The 5,094-nt window shown below is 38.0% G+C and overlaps 1 non-coding gene across 1 annotated transcript; it reads left to right on the top strand.

Moving 5' to 3' along the window:
* Positions 1 to 1,450: 1,450 nt before the first annotated feature.
* Positions 1,451 to 1,522, top strand: trnaa-ugc. Its single transcript has one exon. It is a non-coding gene; the product is annotated as a tRNA-Ala (tRNA).
* The last annotated feature ends 3,572 nt before the right edge of the window (positions 1,523 to 5,094 follow it).

Genomic DNA, 5,094 nt, shown 5'->3' with positions numbered 1-5,094 from the left:
CAACACTGAATATTTGGGGTTTTGGACTTGCGGAAATCGCAATGGCCGTCTTCACTAATTTTTGTGGTACTCTCTTGACCAAATTATTAATTAATTGAGAACTTGAGAAAATAATCATCAAAAATCGTAAACTGTCGAAAGGTATACAAGGTAGTTAATCAGCTACAGCAGTAAAATACATAAGTGTTAACTATTTATAAATGTAATCTATAATTATTTATCGCAGGGGTCATTTTTCTGCATGGGTACTTTCACATTAAAAAGCCTTCCCCTTTTGGTACTGTCCACTGTAACGTCTGCGGTCTGGGATCTTAGATAAAGAATTTCTTCCTGCATCTCATATTGCATGCAGCCTGTCTGTACATGCTGCCCTCAACAGCCCTCAACAGTCCCAAGATAACCCCGCACACATAACACTTGTCTACTATTCCTTACTCAGCACGGGCTCAACATGGTGGGTTCCTGTCACCAATCCAAATTTACACAACAACAACAGAGCTGATATCAACCAGTATCCCTCCCTCCTCCTGGGAGACCCCTCTGCAGGCCAGTGAATTTAATTCTGCAGACAGAGGGGGGGTGTGTTAACTCTCTCACCCTTTCTCTCATTCCTTCCTTCCTCCCTATTTCTTTCTTCAGCACACCTAAAGCCCTCATGCCATGCGTGCATCCCATGGGTTTGTCCCTACAAGGCTTAAGCAAACAGGGCCTGGAAGTGATGTCCTTGGCAATGGTGTGCTGATAAACACAGCACGAGTGAGGACAGGCTGTGCTGTCCAGAGGGGGATGACAGCCCCTCATTCACGCTCCCCTGGAGGATGAAACATAACAAGGGAGCTATTTTAAATTCCCCAAAGGATTGGGTGATGAGAAAGCACTGGATTTTGGAAATATTGTGTTGTAGGTTCATTTCTCCATCTGTCTTTCATGACATTTGACCTAATCTTCACCACTGTGTCCCTTCTCTCCAAGCCAGCATGGGAAGAAGAGGAGCCCTTTCCTCAGATGTGTCCCCTTACTAAAACCAAAACATGACCTGCCGGCTAAAAATAGCACCGAGCAAGGATTAAATCAAAGAAAACTGAGCTACAAATACAGCAGCTTCTTTTCCATTCATCCACCCTGACGTCAATTCAGTTCTAGTGTTTACAAACCACCACTATAAACAGCACAGAGTCTCTTGAGCTTGGAGCACTTTAGAGCTTCTTTAACCCATGAAAAAAAATTTCCCCATTGAACCCAGGAAACTTACACACACAGAAAAATACCATTCATGTGGCTGGGTCAAGGGTTGAAAGGGCAAAGTAATGATCTGAAGTTACATAACTTGGCCCCCACAGAACAAAAATATCTCACTCAACTGTCGTCTCCTATTACAGAGTTAAATGCGTGCCACATTGCCTCATTACTCTTCTTTATATGTAGTGTATCACAGCGCTGTTTACCAGTAGGGGATGTAGCTCAGTGGTAGAGCGCATGCTTTGCATGTATGAGGCCCCGGGTTCAATCCCCGGCATCTCCACTCCTTTTGAATTTTCTTTCAGTTGTTGTGATGAGTAGAAGTAGTAGTAAATCCGAGCATACCAGTTTTATACAATCTGTTGTCGTACTTTAGGTTGGTATTATTGGTAGAAATGAACCATATCAGACCGTTTGCCACGTGTCTACAAGGTCTAGTCATTGCTCCGTATATACGAAAAACTACACAGAAAAATGCTTATTATGTTCAGAAGTATGTAAAAACAAAACAAAATGAAAACTATTTTTTTGTGGCATTTAACTATGCTTTATTTTTTTTATTTTTTTATTTTTTTATTGCCAACGTCAGTTAGGTGGCTTTGGTGAAACTTTGTTTACCTTTGTTTTCGATATAATAAAAAAAAGATTTCACATTTATTAATCTCCATGTATTGTGAATTGTGCAATTATTATAAAAGCAATTATAGTTTTAACGTTATTATTACTATCAGTACTTAGTATATTAAAGTTTAGGGTATACAGATGTAACAGTGTACTGCACACAGTTTAATAAATGTACTTGTATTAGTTCAATTTGAAAGGTTTATAACAATAAACCTCCATGCCCAAATATTTATATATAGTGTGCTATGATTCATGTACAGGTATTTTTAGCTATATAGATGTTTATACAGATGGCTACAGAGTTTTAATGCTCCTCATATCAGATGATGGCAATAGTTAAATTTTCCTTTGTTCAAATTTAAAGTGCAGTGTGTAACATTTATTTATTTACCTATTGTCAGAAATGGAATATAATATTCANNTCATTAGTGTACAATCACCTGAATGTGGGAAAATGTCCATTACCTTCAAATGAGTTGTTTATATCTACAGATGCAGCTGGTTGCCTTCCATGGAGTATGCCATGTTTCTACAGTAGCCCAGAATGGACAAACCAAACACTGGCTCTAGGGCCTTTTTGCATTTTTTAATGAATTCTGTGACCCCTGTAGTTTCTTCTGCACACTTCACAGACCGTTCTCATTCCCAGGTCGTCAAATACAGACACGAGCGATGTTAAGTGAGTGTCTTTTTTTTCTAATGCTATTCTGTTTATTCTGTTGTGTTTTAATGGTGTCTTTAATCAGTTTCACTAAAGGTGCATATGGCACAAGGGCTCAAGGTCTGTGAAGTGAAGCCGCAGTGTTAAAGAGTTCTGTTATCTGTTAATACATGTCAGTAGCAGACCTGCAAAAAGTAATTCTGAAACCTGATTATTTAAATATATAATTCTTTACATGGCATATATCTATTCTGATTTAGACACAACCCCTGTAAACTTCTAATAGCCAATGATCTTCATGATATAAGAGAAATACATTTGTGTGAGCTATTCTAATGTAATCCCTTACAAATAGGTACATGTGATGTTTGGACATTTGACATGTGATAGTTTCACATGTGATTTACACATATTTAACATGTGAAAACACAAAATACACTTGTGCCTACAAATTTGATCAAGTCCAGTTCAATACTTTTGGGAATCCAAGCTCAGGAGCCTCTTACATACTTGAGAAGTTATCTTGATGGATAGGCAAACTGTTACTTTACACACAAGATGGAAGTAGATTGTAAGGTTTGGAGGTAAGGAAGACATGCTAAAGGTTGTCCATAATTATAGGTTTTTAAACAACAGAAACACTTTTTTTTTATCTCAGTTTTACATTACTGTGCACCAATAGTTAAAATTTGAACTGAATTAATTTTAAACCTGCATTCCTAAACATAAACTTAATCTCTACATTCACGTTTTGTCAGCCACTGCCACAGAAACCCAGTCTGCAGTGAAGATGTTTAAATCAGAGGTTTGCTGTCTCAGCCTACTGTCAGAGGAAGGAATGAGAAGACCGACAGAAACCCTGGGGGCAACGCTCAGTTTGGAATTTGCTAAAAAGTTATAAAGAGCAGCACTCACATGCTCAGATAGAAGCCTAACCTAGAAAAAAAATATGGCTGACATAGATCAATGTCATCTGCTTTTACCAAGTTAGTCAAGGCCGGTTGTTACACTATATGCCATGAAACAAGACCACTCTGGGGGTCAAACCCCCACATGTAGGTCTACTATAATTCATGTTGCCCATAACTGCTTAACCCACATACTATAAGTTTGCACATTATGACCTAAAGAACTCCCATTACATAGTTGTCACATATATGTTCAGTCAGTCTAACATTCCCGACAGCACTGAAGGAGGAGAAACATCAGTCACTCCAGTCTGAAGCTCCAACAGCCGACTGTTCTTTAGCTGCAGGTCACATTGCAGAATGCATGCAATACATACAGTTTCTGTGCAACATCTGTCCCAGTTTGCTTTTTACAAAACATAAAGCCCCAAATTAAGCTAAATTGGTTAACCAGAGAGTTAAAAACAAACCTGTTCTGAAAACAGCATTCATGCCAGCACAGATTGACCCCAGTTAGAACCAAGAGGTCTCAAAGTTTAAATATCAGAGGTAAAAGTTTAACTAGAGGTAAAAGTTTAACTAGAGGTAAAAGTTTAAATATCGGAAGTAAAAGTTGGAATTGAATGCATTAAATTAACACATTTGCAAACATAAGGGTTAACCAAGAAAGAGTTTTCTATGGAAGTATAAAGAAATGTAAAAAAACAAACAAAAAAAAAAACAGGTCTGATGTACTTCTCCTGCTGCTGGGACAGATAGGATCCTTCAATTGTGAATCATTAGTGTACCTGTTTTTATAGTCCAACCTGAAGTTTCTGTTGTTGAATCATCAGACACAACAGGATGATGTAAATCTGTCACCTCGAACTTGACAACAACAAACATCGCTGACCTTCCAGATTCTGGGCTTGGCAGACACACATTCCTCAGTGTCTAGTGTCTTTGGTGTAGTCCATTACTGTATGTCTGTCTGTGTGAGCACACACCTAATGTCACTGCTGTGTATTACCTGCAGAATGATATTAAGGATCCTCTTAAGGACTGTGATTTTTTGCACCCTCACACCTATATAGATGCTGTATATTTGTGCAATCAAGATGATACTACTGTATATCTGATTTAACCACTAACCTGAAAACCACAACAACGGGATCATTATTGGTCTTTCACTGCCCTCTTGCGGTGATTCTCAGAACAGTCCCTCTGTTGAGCAGGTTCCCACATGAACAGTAGGTGGTGCAACTTCACAGTTTGTCCCTTTCTTGGCCCAAAGTGATCCTGAAAGCAGTAAAGTAATCAGGAGTTCCTAAAAGCAGATCAGTGATGACAGGCTTAGGAATGATTTTAAAAAATGCTTGTTGGTCTTTGAAATTTTGGATTCTGTTGGAAGAACGAAATCACAGAATTTAAAAGGGTGCAATGATACAGTGATTGGTTTCAACCAAAAGATATATATATTTTACATTTCTAGCCATCTTTTCTTCACCATTACCATTTCACTTGACAACTTACATTTTTATAGCTGCTATATATATAAATAAAACATAAAGATAATATCAAGCAAACCAAAATATATTAGTAAATTATTTAAGAGACAAAAGTAATTTTAAAATGTTTTATGCAAATGTGCTCAGGAAAGTACACACACGACTGTGTCTCCAC

Source organism: Morone saxatilis, unplaced genomic scaffold (assembly GCF_004916995.1).
Source record: "Morone saxatilis isolate NCDOM2014 unplaced genomic scaffold, NCSU_SB_2.0 Contig15, whole genome shotgun sequence".
Lineage (NCBI taxonomy): Eukaryota > Metazoa > Chordata > Actinopteri > Moronidae > Morone > Morone saxatilis.
The sequence above is the reverse complement of the archived record's forward strand: the minus strand, read 5'-3'. Positions and strand labels throughout refer to the sequence as shown.